The 21,193-nt window shown below is 35.0% G+C and overlaps 1 protein-coding gene and 1 pseudogene across 6 annotated transcripts in view; both read left to right on the top strand.

Annotated features, from left to right (window-relative positions):
- Positions 1-21,193, top strand: part of GRIA4 (glutamate ionotropic receptor AMPA type subunit 4) — a 399,918-nt gene that overhangs the window by 19,528 nt on the left and 359,197 nt on the right. The window lies entirely within an intron of this gene.
- LOC118988272 (Y-box-binding protein 1-like) lies at positions 19,002-19,791 on the top strand (annotated as a pseudogene).

Raw genomic sequence — 21,193 nt, 5'->3', positions numbered from 1 at the left:
GTCTGTGTCTATGGGTGTGTGTATAAATAAATTAATATTTTATATACATAAAATATATCAAAATAAATATATACTATATATATTTATAAACTTTATATATAAATATTTTTTGCTTAATCCCTTCATTTTTTTTCAGCCAGCCCTTCTCCCCCCACTCGGAGAGCTGTTCGTCTGTTCTTTTTATCTATGCTTCTGTTTATATTTTGTTTGTTAAATCATTTTGTTCAAAATGTAGTAATCTCACCACCATTGAGTTTGTCTTGCTCTTTCCAAATGGGATAGATGGGAGATCTTTAGACATTTGAGCCAATATCAGGACTTGCTGTCGGAATATCATGTCCACTTAGCAGTTGTCATGTTTGATCTCTTTGCTTACATATTTCCATTATTTTAAAATGACAATATCAACTTTAATTAAAAGTATTAAATTGAATCATTTTATTTACTTATTATAGCTCACTTACGAGAGCCAAGAGAACGACTGGTAATGACAAGCATTTTTCATTGCCAGTTGGGATCTATAACTTACCAAGTCTGACTGCATACATTAATTTTAACTTTGTAGAAAGCCCAGTAGCTGCAGAAGGGGGCTGTTGGCTGTGGGATATCTGGTCACTGTCTCTGGGTAGTCTTTTGTGACCACCTTAAGCTGGCTTAAGCTCTACTTTGCCATGATCCTGTGGCATCTTGAGCTTACCTTGTCAATAATACTATCATATATTTTCCTGGAATGTGAGCTCCTGGATGACCAGGTGCTATTGAATTTGTGAGCAAATCGCTAGAGCTTGGCTCTTGGCACAATGCTTGACACTAAATTAATACCTGCTGAGTATATATGAATATGAGAATGGAGGAATTTTGGAATTGATGGTTAGATATTAGAGTTTTAATTAATATTTTAAGCATCCAGTAAAGGACTTGTTTTAGATTCCTTATTAGTGACTGCTGCAACTATAAAAATAAACAAACAGATTTTTATAGATTTCATATGAGTAGGTGACTGATAAGGATTATAAAGATTATCGCTCATTAAAACACATGCCTTTGGGTTTTAGAGGCTAGAAGTCTAGTTATGAGTCTCTAAGTGAGAAAAGACAGTCATACAAGATGCCTTCTATCCTTCCTCTCAGTTCGATATCTCATAAGGATTATGCCGCCTGAATGGTGACACTGCCAGGATGCTAGGCCCTAGGTAGTGATGCCACAACTCTCCATTTAAAATTCTGATTCAGGCATCAACATTTCTCATTTCTACCCCCAACCTTGTCTTTTACGCAGCAACTAGACCCACTAAAATCCTTTTATTTCTATCTAGTTGCAAAGGCAATTTTTGTGTGTCTACAATGCCAAGTAGTATTCCACTCTGGGGACAGAGGCCTCTTTGTTCTTAAATAGCACACAACCCAGTGATGACTGCTGAAAATCTTCGTGCAATGTGACAGATGCTATAGATATATTGGGGAGGAGGTGAGTAGCTCTGCTTGTGTTAGCGTCTTGGTAATGTACTTCCAAAAGCATGTTCTTTTTGCTGTCCTCAGGAGCCAGAAAGACTGATTACCCCTTATAAGACCAACATAATAGGTTAAAGAAAAGGACTCTGCATTACTCAGGCTAATTTGATTAATGAAGTATGATTGGGTTAATTTACTTAGATGATGAATTTATATGGAAATAATGAAAAATAAATCCTTTGTCAGACTCTGGTTAGACTCAACATCTATGATTTGAATGACTCATAGAAACTGAATTACTTATCATTTGTTTATTCTATATTACTTAAGCATCTATATGTTTGTTATTAAGTTATTTAGCTCCTACTAATATTCAGCTTTTTAAGTGTTCCATTGTCACTTTAGTTAATTGAATATTCATTTGGCAGCTGTCTTCCTTCCTTTATTGTGTCACACACTTTATTGAAAAGAAATGTTAGATGCAATGTTTCATGTTTAAAAGTTTATAATCTGGTAGAAATGCAGAAGTAATTTAATATGAAATAAGAGAATACATTTTAAATTAGAAGGTACAGTGTAATCACCAAAGAATGAGTATCAGAGGAGGCCACACTTCATAAACGTGGACCTTAATAAAGTAGAATTTAATCTTGTCATAAAAAGAATGGAGCGGAAAGGAAGAGGCATAAAGAGAGTTGCACAGAGCGAGCACAAGCAGTAACCTGGAAAACGGGGTGGGATGGCACAGCTAAGTATCTCGTTGGATCTGAGAAGAATTAGAGGGAGGGGACACAGGTATAGGGAAGGCTATTGTAAATTCAGGACTATACAAGCCAGTAAAATAATTTGATAACTAGGAGCATTTCAAAGTTTAGGCAGGGGACTAGCATTATAGAAAGAGAAACTCAAGGGCCATTATTTTGGCATTGGTATGAAGGATCAACTTTGAGAGAAAAGAGGGCAGGTGTAAAAATACAAAATGAACCCCACCAGAGTCCCACTCATCTCTCATTGTTCTGCGTTCTTTTTGTCTACTGTTTTAACTGATTTCTCATCTTATCTCTTCAGAAGAATCTGCTCTTTAGGTATACCTCTCACTTTCTAGCCCCTGCTGTTTCTCACACCCAGTTCCAAAGATAACAGCACTGCTCTTGCTGGGTGGCTCAGTTGGTTGGAGCATTTTTCCATATACCAAAAAATTATGGGTTCAATTCCCAGTTGGTGCACCCACCTAGGTTGTGGTTCCAAAACCTGGTTGGGGCACACATGAGAGACAACCAATTGATGTTTCTCATTTTGATGTTTCTATGTCACATCAATTAATGTTTTTTTCTCTTTCTCTTTCTCCCCCTTCCTCTTTTTAAAATCAAAAACCTATTCTCTGGTGAGGATTAAAAATAGTAATAACAAAAATGATAGCACTGAATTGAGCATGTTTCTACCTTCTCTTCACGTGTAGAAACACTTCCATTCTTCCAAACTGAGCTCATTGGTGAAAGCAGAGAACATAAGCTGTGGAGATAGACCCAGATTCAACTCCCAGGTTTGTTGCTCACTAGCTATGTAAATTTTTGTCAGACTAATGAAATCCTTTGTATTTTAGGAGTCTAAATTACACATTAAAGATAAAAAATACTTAGCTTGATCTTAATTTGAAATATGTAAAACCATATTAAAATACATCATATAAAGTGTTTAGGTGTTGTCCTCTGAAAATTAGTGTAGCCACAGTAATCCTGGGTATAATAAAATAAATCATTCACTCAGCCTCATGTGTACAAAATAAAATGCAGACTTTTATGGCTGATGATAGAGAAGAGAAGGAGGTCTCTAGCATTATGACTTAAAACATAGTGGAGTGTGTGTTGTAAAGACATGAAAGAAAGATGGAATAAGAAGCCCTAAAGCAGTATTTTGCATTCATTTTAGATCTAATTTTTGTTAGAAATTTCTGTCTAGTGAAGTTCTATACTCAGTTGAGTATTCAAGTAGCTGTAGAAATATCTGGGATGAAGGTATCACTTTTAGAGTTATCAGCATGTAGATGATAGTTAAAACAATGAACAAGAAGATTGTCAGAATATATACATTTCACATTAAAAAGTAGGATTTCTGGGGAAGATAACAGCATGGGAAGGAAACTAGAAAAACTGTGTCTTGGTCCACAAGACTTTAAAAAATTAATTTGTTTCCCTCCTAAAAATTGGTAGCTTGTACATAAAATTTTGGATCTCTGACTTTTCTAGAAAATTAGAAAATCCTTATTATAATGAATCAAAATTTCCTAATGGCAACAACTGGTTAGAGCTTAGTAGGTAGCCCAGAGTTAATGTACAATGGAATACTACACAGCAGAAAGAAAGGAGGAACTTCTGCCTTTAGGGACAGCATAGATGGAACTGAAAGTACTACATTAAGTGAAATAAGCCAGGTAGTGAAAGACAAATGTCATGTGACCTCACCTATAAGAGGAACCTAATGAAAAAACGAGCAAAATAAAGTCAGAGGCATGGAAATAAGAAACGGATTCACAGCCACCAGAGGTGGAGGGGAAAGGGATAAGCAAGGAAAGAAGAGGAAGGTCCTAGTCAAAGAACAGGGAAACAGGGGTAAATGACCCATGGACATTGACAAGAGGGTAAGAATTAACTGAGGGAGTGGGGATGGGGGTTAGGAGGTGGATGGGGCAGGGGAGAACAATGGGGAAATTTGGGACAAGTGTAATAGAACAGCAATAAAAAAAGTCACCAATAAACAAATAAATAAAATCTGTTCTCTCTAGCTGGGTCTTAGAAACTGAAGGCCTACCTGCAGTATTTTTATTTTCTATTGAGGCCTGTAAGCACTTGACTTTGTGCTTCCTGACGAAAAGAACAAATTATGCAAAGAATAGCTTTTCAGAAGTCACCAGCGAATATATGACTCTGGAATATGCCTCAGACAGGGATGAGAGGTAAGGACTGAAGTGTCTTTGATTAGGAGGGATTTCTCAGCCTTTAAGATATTTGCTGAGGCAATGTCCCACTAATATGTTGCAGTGTTTAAAACAAATCAGAATATAAACATAGAAGCTCCTTGAGGATAGTAACCCCATGGTGTTCTGTCTTATATTTTCTATATTATGAGAAACTATTCTATAATTGGTTAATGATGACTAAATGACCTTAATAAATTAATACATTTTAAATAGAGGATTTTTACTATTCCATTTATATGTATTTCTGCTTGAAATAGGCCTTAAACTTAAGATTTTTTATGAACATGCTTTTCACAATTGACAATATTGTCATTTATTTGAAGTATACATATATATATATATATATATATATCCATTTAACATATTTTTTACTGTCAAATCCAAAGTATTCGACTTTAAAGTATAAGCTTACAAATTATCCATAAATTGCAAATCTGCTCAGTAGACTATAAGCAAGCTTCTTAAGGACATAGTCTCCACCTATTTTCTTTGTATCCCCTGAACATAGAAGACAGCATAGTGTGTAAAGCATAATAAACTCTGAATAAATATTTCTGCTTGTAGATTTGCATTATTATTCAAGCTGTGGATCCACAGATCAAGTATAATTGCACTGGCATTTGGACACTATTAAGAAAAACAAACTTACCTGCCATGACAATGCTCTCTTATAAGTGATCTCTAGATATAACTTATTGAACTAACTGAAGCCAATAATTGGAAGTCTCTCAGACCACAGAAATCCAGATTCTGCAAGTCAAAAGAGCCATATTTCACACCTAGTTCAATAATAAAATCAGAATCCCAGGCCTGGAAGACACTTTTGGAAATCATAAATAACAAACAGTTTATCATTTACAAAACCTTTTATAATACCCTATGTTATTTGATTCTCAATACAATCCTGAGAAATAACTAGAAATATTAGGTTGGAACTCAATATTCTAGATAAGCTTTGTGTTCTTAGCTTACAAATGGATTTTGCCACATCCTAGACATCATGATCTCAGGCAGGTTATTGAACCTTTCTGAGTCTCAGTTTTCAGAAATGCAAAACAGGGACAATAGTAGTAACCCAAAGGGCTGCTCTGAGCTTTGTTTGAGATCTTGTCTGTGAGGTGTTTAGTGCAGTGCCTGCTTCATATTCATATATATTAATATATGTGTGTGCGTATATATACATATATGCGTATATATGTATGTATGTATGTATGTATATATATAATCAGGCTATCACTAGGGCTGCTCTGCTACCTGCCTAATGTCCCTCAGCCAGGAAGGAACTTCAAATTCAAATGTTCTTTACTTCAGTTTCCAGGCTGTTTTCCCTATTTCATGATAGACTACACATGCTTAAGAGTTGCTACTTCTTAGTGTCTCAGATTCTGACATTCTCCAAAGTCTTAGGTGGCCTACACTAACATACTATATAGTATATGGGCAGTATCTTCTGGACTGGCTGCATGATTGTGATAATAAAAACTTGTCAGTTATAGTCTTTATATACATGAATGTTGGAAATGTTTTCTTAATCCACTATAAAAAAGTATATAGGCTGTAGAGTATGAATCAGTATTTATTAAATATTTTTGAGTGTATAATTTTGGGGTGGAATTTGACAAATATGAATGCCTTTGTCTGTATACCTATGATAGTAATCCAACACACACATAATAATGTTTCAAAAATGGGACATTAAGAAATTAGATGACATATAGAGTTGCTAATGTGTTTGTTCTGAGAGGTAAAACTACAATTTGTTTCTTTTTTAATCTGCAGTCAAATATAGGAGTATTATATTTTAATATTCTCTAAAATAATGTTACCAGAGACATCAGGAATAAATTATTTTTAATTTTCCTTAGAATGCAAAATAGAACTGGGGAAATTAACCTATTAACCTCTCTGTAGAAAATTAACTTCATAAAGGTAAAATAAAAATGTTAGTATTTGAATTACAATTATACTAGGAAAGTTCAGTGTAAATATACAGTTTGTGACTTGGGAGCAAGCACCAATATTTGAAAAGGGGAAGGCAATACAAAGATCTGTCATAGTGCTGATAAATGACAGTTCCACAGTGTCAAGCACAGAATATATGTGATAAATTTCACTGGTTTTATTTTAAGAGAAGTGACTAAGTAAACTTGATATTGGAATTGTGGAAATTATATTTTTGACAAAGGAAAATACTATGAAGGACATTGTTTAATTTCTGTGAGACTCACAGGGGTGAGTCTTGTCCTGGATTCATGCCATTTCACAGATCACCAGACGCACCAGAAGACACTGCTCCTTCTCCCCATGAAAAACCTCCCAGCCAATGACCCCCTCGAGTGACCCTCACCATCATTGTACTTCTCATTGCATTATGGCTAAGAGAAGACTTTGACCTTGAATATGGACCAATGTGAACTAATTCTCATATTTTAATTTATAACCTAATCATCACGGTAAAATCTAACCTTGTTTATTTCCACTATTCTGCATAAACTCAAATCCTAAAGAAAAAATATGTATGTGAACATATACTGAAGGTAGTTTAGAAGCAGAGAGATATTGAAGACAATCCCTGTAGTCTGACATGGAATGTTGCCAGAAGGCCCAGCAGCTGAGTGGTCACAACAACCCAGAGGCCACCCCTCCTCACACTTCTGTTACCATGCATGTGGGCAACTCTAAACAACTACTTTTAATTATTGAATATATTTATAATACATTACATGTGAATCAGTTTTAGAATACAACCTGAGCAGCTTCCAGTGCAAAGAAAACAAAAGACAAGTGCCTTCTTGCTTTTCATAATTTTTACTTTTATTACTGATTCCCCAGATAGAACGTTTAATAGTATAAAGTCTTCATGTTACTAAAGGAAGATAAAAATATTCAGGAAATATTAAGACAGCGGTGAACAAAGTTTGCAAAAGTGTAGATAGTACATTTTTATGTTTTTCTTATAATTTCCTATTCTTATATTTCAAGGATTCTTTGACATTTTTTTTAAGTTTGGTCTTTTAAATTTCAAACTGGCTTTTCATTCAGTTTCATTTTCTTTTGTTACTCCACCTGACCCACATACCAAATCAAAACATCCTGTAATTTCAGCCTTTTTCCTTCTCCATAGATATAATGCATTACTAGCCCCTGCATTATCAAGGGTAACATGGAAAAGGCTAATGCCCCCATTTTCCCTAGTATCCCCAGGATTCAGAAGTCCATGTCTACAGTCTAACCCCATTTAGTGTATGAGGTGATGCTTCCTCACTGTTATGATGTCACTGTAAACATACAGTTTAGGGGAAATGATGCTTATTTAATCCACAAACTCTTTGTAAAGAGCAATCCTAAAACAATGGCAGTATCTCTCAACAATGAATCATATCAAATAAAGCACGGAGGCGGAGGTGCATCCTAACTGAACGTGGCTAAAATTGAATCAGGGCACTATCTGTCACAGCCATCAAACCACCCTGTTCCCGTTGGGCTGATGTATTTGAATCTTACCACACAGTGATTCAGTTTCTTGACTTTTCAGCTGGTATTACTAGAATAGTGACCTCAGCATGTATTAATACAAAACAATGTTTTAAAATCTGATATCTTAAGTACAGAGACAGAGGAGAATTTAGAGCATTTGTAAGATTAAAAACTGTAAAAATGCTATTTACCTTTGGTATTTGTACTCCCTACTATTGTAGAGAATGTAATCCAACCATTTAGAAATATTTTCCATGAAGCTAGCTAACCTTAATAGTATGGATAATAAAAAAACTCTTTCGTCCTTAATGTTAGAAATGGAAATGCATATTTAATTTTAATGCATATTTTAACAATAGTATTATATGCCTGTGACCTTTAACAATCATTTTGCTTACAACAGCATAATATAAAAGCATTTATTTTAATATCATTGCTGTTTTAAAAGTAAATCTTTTAAGTTGGACTGGATTTTTCTGGGGAATATCTCTGCATTGCACATATTGTATAATATGAATCATCTAAAAAAATATGCATTTGTTAGCACAATTATTTATAAATATTTACTGAATGTCAACCAAATATATCATTCCATAGTAGGCACTATGGAGGATTCAAAGACAATCAGATACTCTGCCCTCATAAAGTTCAAAGTCTGAGAGGAAAAATAAAACATAAGAGTACGTGACTATCATATAAACTAAGTAGCACTGAACAGCACAGTGTGCTCTACAGGTTCTAAGGACAGAAAAAAAATTCCAGCCAGGAGAATAAAGCACTTGTCTAAAACCTAACAGGTTTTTAACAACTCATATTTGAGTGTTATTATAACATATGGTTATTCTAGAATGTAGGTAAAATTAAATGCAGATTTAACATGAAGATTCTCAGAAGCTAATCCACATGAAAATGGTCATGAAGGAAAGGGTCATCACCAGTGAAGTACTAGTTCCAATTAATGTGAATATCTGACATTCTGAATCTTATAAAGGTTTAGTTTTGCTACCAAAGCATCATGCAAGTTTGAACTGATTTTTCTGTGTCACTTGATAGAGGATACCGATTGCCTGTTCTGAAAGAACTATAGTAGCTCTTATGCTGAATTCTTGTGCAAGAGTGAACTTATGAAGAGCTTCCCTCAGAGAAATCCTACAGTTGTCCACTGGAACACTAATGAAAGTCGTGCAATACTGACAGTGATCGATGTGAAAACAAAGCAGCAGGAAGATCAGGCTGCTATGAACAGGACGAGATGCTGTGGAAGGCATGGGTCAGAAACATTGTGTTATTGTGCCCGGATGCACCTACAAACAATACCCAAGAAACAAAGTGTATATACGGCTACCTTGAATCTACTGAATACCTGTTGCTCTAAATCACATTATTCTATTCCATCAATAATACATACAGCCATTTTTAAATAAATTTGATAGTTATATAGTAGTGATGTTATCAAATACTTTTCAGGAATCTGTACTTTTGAGCATGTGTTTTTCATCCATGTTTTATTAGTGCGTGTTATTTGTACCCCTTTTTAAATAACATGCATGATAATGTAGCCTGTTTTTAAATTAAATATCACTATTCCTGCCCTGATTGGTACACCTCAGTTGGAAGCAGTGTCATCTCCTATACCAAAAAAGATGCAGGTTTGATTCCTAGTCAGGGCACATACTCAGATGTATGAGAAGGCAACCAATTGATGTTTCTCTCTCGCTTTGAGTTTCTTTCTTCTCTCCCTCTCTCTCTCTCTCTCTCTCTCCCCCTTTTTCTCTCCCCATCCCTCCTCTCTCTCTAGAAGCAATAAAAATATCTCAGGTAAGGATTTTTAAAAGCACTATTTTGCCCTAATATTTCATAGTGCCTTTACTGATCTACACTTTTACCTTTATTAGATACCTTAAATTTATCTTCTTTAGAGAACTGCTCCCTTCCTTTATTCATCTTTCTTTGAATTATTAGAACTCACTTTCTTCTTCTAATTTTCCTGGATAATATTCATGCTTCCTTTTCCCTTTTCTGTCATCTTCAACCTTTTTTTTTTCATTAAGGGAAGCTGTCTCCATATCCTTTTCTATTATCTATTCTCAGTTTTCAAATCAGTGTACTGCACATAGTAGATAATCAACAAATGTTTACATAAACCCAATATTTCACTATTTTCTCTTAAAACAGTAAACCTACCAAGAAAACAAACACATCAAAAATCAACATCAATAAATCAGTAAATACCTCTTATCTCCCTCTTACTTGGAAAGCGAATACTCATTCAGTCGTATTACCTCCGCGGGAGGGGGGAATATTTACGCCATGCTAAACTTCCTTTAGTGTTCATTCTCTTTCTGTCTCCAAGTTGACTACTGCTGCGTTCATTAAGTCCATTGATTAGCTTTTGAAGAAAAGGTTCTTTCAAGTTTACTAATTGAACAAGTACCTGAATAAATAAAAAAGTGTGTTTTTAAATTCTGTTCAAACAAATGTTACTATGGATGAAGTGCACTATGGTATCTTTCAGTAGCTATACAAGGGACGAGAAGCCTTTAGTCTTGTGGAGGTTTCTGCAGCATGTCACAGTCATATGCCCTGTTGATGGCCAGAGTCAACAATTTCTGTGAGTCAACAAAGTTGGCAAAATAATATTGTATGAAATAATTCAAAGAAATTCATCTTAGAAAAATTGAGGACATCCCTCAGTATTTTACTTCAAAATTTTATAGTGTACACTTTTAATTTATAATCATGGTACCATAATATTTTCCAAAATATAACCATGATAATCAACAGCCATTAAATTGAAAGAGAACTATTAAATTAGGTAGTTTCTTTTATCAGGAAAGCTAAATGAACTCTGTAAAGTCACATGCCTCCTTTATGATACATCTGGGAGTATTTTTCCTTGTCTCTTTAGTTTGAGTCCAAACTTTCCTCACTGTTCCACAGTAACTTACTAATATAAAGATTACAAATAATCATAAAATTTGAAGATAGCTATTTGATTCTACTTTCTATGCCCTTCAATTTACAGACTGTATCTTAATCTTCACTTAAATATGAAAAAGAAAATGAGTACATGTTTCCTGTATTGGTACACAGCTTTCATTTCATGCAGCATTTGTCACCATTTGATTTAATTCCATTAACAATGGCTAAAGGTGTAAAATGTTTAACATTTCATAATTTAAAAAAATATTATAATTACTGCCTACTGCTATAAATGATTAATGGAGAATATAGGTAGAGAATTATTTTTATTACTATGAGAATTTCGACATTATATTAGTAAAGAACTAAGTTTTAGCTTTTGCAGTGTGCTCTGAGGTTTATCTGTGATGAAAGATCTGGTGCAAATTATTCCCTAACATTCAGGAAAAGTACAAAAGAAAAGACATTTGCTTTTACTTAAGAAATGGGGTGTTTCATAAGAATTTCAAAATGATAAAAATGCAAGTATAATTTACACTATACTTGCATTCTCATAATTCCTTAGCAACACATTTATACTTGGTGCTCTTATTTTGACAAATATTTTAATTGCAAAAGTTATGTGACAGGCAGGCAATTTGAAAAATATACTTATAACAGACTAAGCTATTAAAATCACAGTAATCATGCCACTGAATAAAAACATATAAATACAAGTTTTACTTTTATAAAAACACTTATTTTTAACATTTGTTGTGCTGTTTTGGATTAACATTTTATTTTAGGCATTTCCCAATAATTATTAAAAATACTATTTTAATTTTTCATGTAATAATTAAGTTTATGGCTGTTCATAAATTAGTAAATTATTTTTAAAATTGTTTTTGTGTTTTCCAGTGTTTAACAATTATAAATAATGATATTATTATATTTTTACTTATGTCCATTGGATATGTTTCTAGGAGAATTCCTGGATGAGGGGGCAGTGGTGTTTTAAAGGCTGCTGTCATACACTGTGAAACTGCTTTCCAAATAAGCATACACGGCCATCAATAGTGAGAGATGACATCCTTTTCATCACACTTTGTACTAATTTTTATTCACTTTTAACTAGACAGATGACTAGTTACAGCTAATTGTTTTCATTTTGTTTTACTAACATTTCTTAAAATTATATTTCTTTTGCTTATTTTTTACTTTTCTATTCATTGAACATGTAAAAAGCCCCAAGCAGAACATGTTTTGTAGCATTATTCTTACCTTAGTTGTTACAGTCATTATAAGCTGCTATGTTTAAAATCATGAACATTGCTTTGTAAGATTTTAATGAGCACTTACAAATGTTTATGAGAGTGTGAATTTATCCAATATCTGTTATAATAATACTGAAGTAAGTAAAATTAAAACAAAATATCACTTTACCATTTCAATCTGGAACTTTATTAGCACTTAATGAATAAGTAATACAAAAATAATGATTACTTCTATAAGTTTGATAAAATTATGAATTTAGCAACAATATTAACTTTTAATATGTGAGTTATAGAACTTAGATCTAGTGGTAGTTTAACCTAAATTGCTCTATTATATTAGTCTTTTCCTCTCTACTCACGCTATTCATTATCCTTTTTTTAGATTTTGTTGCCCAGCTCAGGCTTGTCATTGATACGCATTTTAGAACTTACTTGAGCAGAAAATTGAGAAGAATATTTGTGTTTAATGACTTAACTAATACTAGTATAGAGAGCATTTAAATGGCAACAGACTTGGCAGGTAAGACATTTCCGATTTCGGAGATTTTTTTAAATCTCTCAAGAATCCTTGAATGTCACAATATAGAGAGTATTTTCAAGCATATGGGCAACCATATGATATCATTCCACGTCATTCCTAATTTTGGTCATGTGAATCTTGGGCAACTATATGATATCATTCCACATCATTCCTAATTTTGGTCATGTGAATCCTAAGGGACATTTCATGTCTGCCATCACTTTCACTGAAAGCCCAGGCCACCATAGCCACCTCTCTATCCTTTAGTACCTTGCAGGAGGAAAACTGTTCTCCAATCCATGTTAAGCAGTGTTACCTGTGGTCTGTTTCTTATGAGACATAGAACTTCCCTTTACAACCCTTCTTCTGTGCTTTCCCAGGAATCCACATTTGAGGGAGAAGTAGGCACAAAACATACCAAGAACACATGTGACACTGAACTGAGTCACTTATGGAAACTCAGTATTCATGAAACAAACTGTTCACCTAACTCTGTTAAATATTATGGTGACACTCTATTCATGCAATTGGATCACATCCAACCCTACCTGGAAAGTTAAGGAGTGACCTTTAACAGTCATGTAAAAGCAGCAAAGGCATTAACAGGACTACTGCCAACATAGCAATTCTGCAAATATCTAACTGGTACTGGAAGCTTTTCTCCCTTATCTACCCAACCATTAAAGTTCTAAGAAAAAAATTGTCTAACACGACATGGACCACATGTTCTAGATCCTAAGGAGATATAAGAGCACAATGGTATAAGATAAACATAAAATAAAGATTTTTTGTGCTGAAAATAAGAAAATGGTAGCCCATACAAAAGAATCGTAACATGTTGCAGGTATTACTTTACCTAGGCAAAAGAGGATGAATGCAACCCTTGATACATGCTACCCAAATTGATAGGAAGGTAAACTGTATAAGAAACATGAAATTGTTTGTAGGAGCCTCTACTAACAAAATCTATTTAGATGTAAGGCCTAGGGGCTAAGCAATGGGTGACCCCCAGAAGAAACAAGACACTCCTGGCTTAAGACCTATACTCTACACCAGCCAGAGAATTTCAGGTGCAGCGGAGCTGAAAGGAGGCAATGTGGTTATACTATTTTGGTTTGCAGACTCAGCTTCTTAATCAGGAACTGTGGCGTGAAGGCAAAGCTGAACCAGAAAAGATACAGGCAAAAAGAAGCAAGGGAATAAAACTTTGTAGCTGCAAAAAAAAAGAGGACTGCACAAGTCCAGTTGAAGAGGATTTTGTGACATAATATTTTACTTGATTAGCTAACTGTGCCAAAGCTGAAGGATAAAAAAAAATCCAGATATGCCCCTGTCAGATGAGTCAACTGATTTGGGAAGAATATGGGCAGAAATAACAACTGGAATGCAGCTGTCCTTTGCCTCAAGCCCTGCTTCAAGCAATGTGGTAACTGAATAAATCCCCAAGTTGAAAGAATAAGGGAAAGATTTCAAGAACATCTGTTTAAAAAGGGAGCAGAAATAAATAACAACCCATCAACACTATTTGGGGACAATTAACAGTATTGGGTGGAACTTCCCAGATTCAGAAGTAAAGAATATAAAAACAAGCCCTGGCTGGTGTAGCTCAGTGGATTGAGCTCGGGCCTGCAAACCACGATTGCGGTTTGAATCCCAGTTGGGGCACACGCCTGGGTTACAGGCCAGTTCCCAGCAGGGGACTCATGAGAGGCAACCATACATTGATACTTCTCTCCTTCCCTTTCCCTCTAGAGATAAATAAATAAAATCTTTAAAAAAAGAATATAAAAACAACAAAAGCAAAAAAAATCATGGTAAATGTAAATTTTTTGGTTAAAAATACAAAAAAGGAACTATAGCACACAAAAGACAAATGAAGAGTATGTATTTAAATGCATATTCTAAAAAATTAGAAAACTTTCTAAAAGCATATTTTTGAATTCTTAAGAAAATTATAGACCGTGAATTCTGCGAAATGAATTACAAGCAGAAACAAGAAATTTCAAGGGATGAAAAGAAGCAGTCAAAATTAAGTAAAGCATTTGATGAGAAAAGTAAAACTGCTTCAAAATTTAACCCACACTAGCAACATCTGTGAGTAGCTTAGCATTTTTAAAAAGCTGAATAAAATATAAGGAGAATAGAGTGGAGAAAATAGCATGCAACAGAGAGCTACTGAACCTAACTAATGATAGAGTAGATATTATAGCTTTGAAAGATAGTGTTGATTAAATATGAAAATAAATGTCATTTCTGAATACAGCGGAAATGCAATAATTGGAATAAGAAGCTGTATCTGGGACAATATTCCTAAGAAGCTATTTATGTAAAGAGTTTGATTTTTGTAATATATTTTATCAATTATGCTGTTACAGTTGTCTCAATCTTTCCCCCTTTGCCCCCTCCACCAAGCACCCCCATTCTCCCTGGCAATGCCCTCTCCTTAGTTCATGTCCATGGGTCATGCATACAAGTTTTGACTACTTCATATCTTGTACTGTTCTTAACATCTCCCTGCCTATTCTGTATCTATGTATTTGTGCTTCTTAATCCCTGTATTTTTCTCCCATTCTCCCCATTCTCCCTCCCAAATGGTAACCATCCAAATGATCGCCATGTCTATGATTCTGTCTTTCTTGTTTTCTCATTTGGTTTTTAGATTTAATTGTTGATAGTTTTGAATTTATTGCCATTTTAATATTCATAGTTTTGATCTTCTTTATTTAAATAAGTTCCTTTAACATTTCATATAATAATGACTTTGTGATGATGAACCCCTTTAGATTTACCTTTACCTTGTCTAGGAAGTACTTTATCTGCCTTTTGATGCTAAATGATGACTTCACTGGATAGAGTAATCTAGGTTGTAGGTCCTTGCTTTTTATCACTTTGAATACTTCTTGCCAGTACTTTCTAGCCTGCAAAGTTCCTTTTGAGAAATCAGCTGACAGTCTTATGGGAACTCCTCTATAGGTAATTATTTACTTTTCTCTTCCTGCTTTTAAGATTCTCTCTTTACGTTTAACTGTTGGCATTTTAATTATGATGTGTCTTGGTGTGGTTCTCTACACCCATGTTGTTTGGATTCTCTATGCTTCCCAGGCTTGTATGTCTATTTCCTTTGTCGGATTAGGGAATTTTTCTTTCATTATTTTTTCAAATAATTTTTGATTTCTTGCCCTTTCTCTACTGGCAACCCTATCATTCGAGTGTTGGTATGTTTGCAGTTGTCCCAGAGGCTCCTTAGCTATCCTTGGTTTTTTTATTCCTGTTTCTTCTTGCTGTCCTGATTGAATTCTTTTCTTCCTTATATTCCAATTCTTTTATGTGATGCTTGGTGCCATCCATTCCACTGTTGATTCCCTGTAAATTCTTCTTTATTTCACTTAGTGTAACTTTTATTTTTGCCTGGGTCTTTTTTTTAAAATCCTGTTGAAGTACACCGTGAGTTCCTTGGGCATCCTAATAACCAGAGTTCTGAACTCTGCATCTGATAGATTGCTTATCTCTATTTTGTTTAGTTCTTTTTCTGGAGTTTTGGTCTGTTCTTTTATTTGGGCCATATATCTTTGTATCTTCATTTTGACAGCCTCCCTGTTTTTCTTTCTATGTATTAGGTAGAGCTATCCTGACTCCCTATCTTAGTAGCATGGCCTCAGGTAGAAAAGCACACCTGTAAGTTGAATGAGGTAGAGCCTTAGGTAACTGCTGGGAGGGGCGACCCGTGGGAACCAGGAGATGGAGTATCAGATATGGTGTCGCTGCTCTGTGTGGGGGAGGGCTCAGAGAAAGGACAATGGTTGTTGTGTGGCCTCTGGAGTTTTTTCTGAGTGGGAGCTGCTTCCCCAGCCCTCCCCTGATGCCAAATACTTTAGTTTCTCCCTATATTCCACTGGTGAGCTTCCAGCTGCTGCCCTAGTGCTAGAGCCCAGAGAGAGTAGGTCTGTGTAAGTCCTAAGTTTGTTGCAGACCCCTTAAGAGGAGACTCCTAAGAATCCCATTGTTTCTTCCACTTCCACAACCCCCACTGATTTTTACAACCAGAAATTGTGTGGACTTATCTTCCTTGCACTAGAACCCTGGGCTAGGGGGTCTGCTGTGGGGTTAGGATCCCTCACTCCCAAGATATCTCTACCAATTTTTATCTACCACACATGAGTGTGAGGTCTCCCGTTCCACATCTTGGTGTCTTTGTCCTTCCCTCCTATCTGAGTGAATGTGATTTCTTTAATTCCTTGGTTGTTAGACTTCCCTACAGTTCAATTTTCTGATGATTCTGGGTGATAGTTGTTTTGTAGTTTAGTTGTAATCTTTGCTGTGTTTTTTTGAGGAGGCAAGCCATGTTTACCTACACCTCCATTTTGACTGGAAGTACAAGAGTTTGTTATAATTTAAGCAAATTTATTAGAGAATGGCTGAGATATGCTCTGTCAACAGTTTAAAGCTGAGGTAAAGAAATATTTCTACCAGCCATGAGAAAAAATTAGGGAGGTTACCTATAAGAAAAAAAGTATCCCAGGTTAATCTTACACATTGTCTTACCTATATTAGCTAAGAGAAAGCAGTGTGACATAATCTACAGGTATTGAGGGAAAAACTGTTAGTTATGCATGTGTTACCAAGCTACGTGGTTTCTTTGATACACAAACCATATCAAACATGCAATAATTCAGGACATAAATGACCAGTTAGCTCTTCCTCAAAATAGTACTAGAAAATGCATTTCATCAAAGTTTTATCAAATACTTAAATTTAGTAGGAACCTTATGGTATTGAAGATATGTTGGTAAATATAATTATTTAAATTATATTAATTATAAAGCTCTAATAATTATTGTTGAAAATGAAAGCAAGTTTAATTCTTGAAATATAGTAAAACTAATATTAAAGCATTATGCTGAGTGAAATAAGCCAGGTGTTGAAGGACAAATACCATATGATCTCACCTCTAACAGGAAGCTAAACAACAAAACAAACAAGCAAGCAAAATATAACCAAAGACACTGAAACAGAGAACAGGCTGACAGTGACCAGAGGGGAGAGGGGAGGGAATTTCAGGGGAAATAAGGGAGGAATTTAGAGGAACCTATATAAAGGATACATGGACAACAACTGAGAAGGGTGGAAATGGGAGGGAGGGGGGAGTATGAGGGGTGGGAGGGGATGGGAGTAATAGACAGAAAACTGTACTTGAAAAATAATTAAATAAAAAAATTGGAAAAAAATAAAAAATAAAAATAAATAACCCCCCCCCAAAAAAGATATTTCACTGTTACAAAAAGACAATAAGTTTACAAAAATGGACAACAGAAAGAAAATGACAGAGTGAAATATGATAATAGACACTGTTAATAACTCAAGTCAATACACTGAGAAATAAGCATATTATGTGGAGGTATAAAGGTAGCTACTAGTTCATATTCCCTCCAGGTTACTAGTCAGAAAAAGCCTAAAGAGTATGTAAGTCATACAAAACAGAAAATATTAAGAAAATCAAGGAAATAAAAATAGAGAATATGACAATATAAACTGGGCATTTATATAATAAAATATTATATATTTTCAATTATTATATGCTGTTTCTTACAAAGTATAAAAATAGTGTCTTATACTCTGTAGAAGCAATGTAGTCAAATATCTCAAAGAGTTTAGAAAGATAATATTTGAAAAAGTATCAGGAAATGCAGAGAAGCCAAGAAATAGAGGGTGGAGGAAGAGAGTAAAATATTCTGGAGAAAAAAAAAGGAGAAGTAAGGAGGGTAGGAGGGAAAAAATTAAAAATTATAACAAGGAAAACCAGTATGGATGCACCAGTTTTGTAAGCTTTCAGACTGTGCCTGAAAGCTCGTTTAATTCTTTTTACCACTTGAATAAGGACTATTATCATTGGCATCTTACACACTGCAGGATAGAGATCTAACAAATTTGACCGGGGCATCACAGCTAATGGAAGGCAGGACTGAGGTCCACTTTAAGCATCCTGACTCCATCCCCCACGATCTTCACTGCCGTGCTCACACTATGATGGTTATCAGATAGAGTTGGTGTTATTGCAAAATGGCATTAAATAAGACAAGAAAGGTCTGGTGAATTTCATAGAGGTGGGAGCAGAAAGCAGACCCAGAGAGCCCTGACCCACTGCACCTCCGCCACCTACCCGGTTACCAACCATCATTCTTGGAGAGGATCCACTGCCCAAGCTGGTTAGAGTTACCACCTCTGCAACCAAGAGCAGCTAGGTTGGGACCCAGCATCTGTGCACCCTCTAACCTGGGCTGTGCCCGCACGCCCCCACCCTCAGCCATGTACCTGTGGACAGAGGGAAGGGACTGGAGACCAGAAGGCCTCTTATAACTCATATGTGGCACCTGCTAGAATTAGAGAGGAGTGAGAGAGACAAGATGTTCATTGAAAGGCAGTATTTGGGAACAGTAAAATGGTTTGATGTAAGAAACAGATATGGTTTCCTCGACAAGAATGACACTAAGATATATTTGTACACCAGACTGCCATAAAGAAGAACAATCCCAGAAAGTATCTTGCAATGTAGCAGATGGAGAGACTATGAAATTTGATGCTGTTGAAGGAGAAAAGGGTGGAGGCAACAAATTACAGGCTCCGATGGAGTTAGGGTACAAGGCAGTACATATACAGCAGAATGTAACTATTATAGATGCTATGCATGTCCTCAGGGATCCTCCTCCCAATTACCAGTAGAATTATCAGAATTCGAGAGTGGGGAAAAGAATGAGGGTTTGGAGAATGTTCCAGAAGCCCTGGCTGAACAGCGCCAGCCCTATGGCAAGTGCGGGTTCTCACCTTACTACATGTGGATACCCTATGGGTGTCCACCACAGTATTCCAACCATTCTGTGCAGGGAGAAATGATGGAGGGTGCTGATGACCAACCAGGGTGCAAGAGTACAAGGTAGACCAGTGAGACAGTATATGTATGGGGCTATAGACCAGGTTCCACAGGGGCAGTCCTCACAAAAGACAGCCTAGAGGGGATGGCAATGAAGAAGACAGGGAAAAGGAAATGAGGCCCAAGGTCTGTAGCCACCTCAATATCAGTACCATGGCAACTTCAACGACCGATGCAAACCCCCCAGGGCAGAAAATCCTAATCCACAAGATGGCAGAAAGATAAAAGCAGCTGACCCACCAGCTGAAAATTCATTCTTTCCCTAGGTGGGGCTGAGTAAATGTTGGCTTACCATCTCTACCATTATCTGGTTTAGCCATCCAACAAAAAATTAATATGAAATTCCAACAGTAAGAAATTAACAAAAGATTGGAGCTAAAGGACTTAAGTGCTTGCCTTTTGCCCATTTACCAGGTGACCAAAATTATCTGTATTATGTTTGCAGCATGAGTTTTTAAATTATTTTTTATGTAAAAAAATGTCTCTTTTTGGTAGTGACATTTTGTTTTAAGGCCTGGTTTTTCTCAATGCACCTTTAAAAATTTTTAAATTGTTACACATCTAGTCATGTTCAGATTTTTAAGAACCTTATTTTTAACTTGTAATAAAAGTTTACAACTTGAGTTTTTTTAAAGTGAGCAAACTGCAAGCACCTGTTAATAAGTCTTAAAAAAAGAAGGTAAGAAAGGTCACTTGCTAATTAGAATTGTATAAATTATAAGTCACAGTGAAGTTCTTCCAAATCTTCATACACCAAACATATTAGTGACATATATAAAGCAAATACCTATAAACAAATTAGAAGCATTAGTAATAGTAAGCCATAATAGATTAGAAAAGAAATAAAGCTATAATGGATTTACAAGTAATGTATTTAAAAGTAAAGTATAGTCAAGTAGTAAAGTATTTAAGGTATTTATAATGTAATAGAAAAAATGTATATTTTATAGCTAAATATCTCTGAGACTGTTTAGCATTTACATTTATAAGGTCTTTGAAAAACTCAGAATAAAACTTAAATTCATTTAGAAAATAATGTGTGACATTAAAATTATTTCATCCAATTCTTAGCCCTTGATTGTATTTTAGTAGTGTTTATTATTATTCCATTGGTCTGACAGACAAGATTTGACAGACAAGATTTAAGACAAAAAATAAAGTGCTTTAGCTTTCTTTTTGTTGTACATTAACATTGGGCCATGAATGTGACCTTTATTTTTTGTCATATAACTAAAAATAGCCTATGAAAAGGCACATGCTTATTTATAACAAATTAACTAAATTCAAAAAAGACTAAACACTAAGTCTTGTGAGATTTCATACATTGGCTTTATCGTGCTCTAATAGGGGAAGTTTAAATTGGTTTAAGCTTTCTGAAAAACAATTTTATTTATCAAGAAATTTTAAATATTTATAGCCTCTGGCCATAAATTACTAAATACTTCAGCAACATAGATGTAGATTTTAGCATTATTTTATAATATTGAAAATTTGAATGCAACCTAAAGGTACATTAGTCATAGCAGAATGACTAATGAAATATGAATCACCTACACAATACATTCATATGAAAACACTGAAAGGATGATACCAATAATTTTGTATTATCTAAGAAAATAGCTCTTAGAGAAAATATTAAGGTAAATACGAAACTAAAAAAAATGTATG

The sequence above is a fragment of the Sturnira hondurensis genome, unplaced genomic scaffold (genome assembly GCF_014824575.4).
Source record: "Sturnira hondurensis isolate 20B ecotype Veracruz unplaced genomic scaffold, ASM1482457v3 Scaffold0006213, whole genome shotgun sequence".
Taxonomy (NCBI): domain Eukaryota; kingdom Metazoa; phylum Chordata; class Mammalia; order Chiroptera; family Phyllostomidae; genus Sturnira; species Sturnira hondurensis.
The sequence above is the reverse complement of the archived record's forward strand: the minus strand, read 5'-3'. Positions and strand labels throughout refer to the sequence as shown.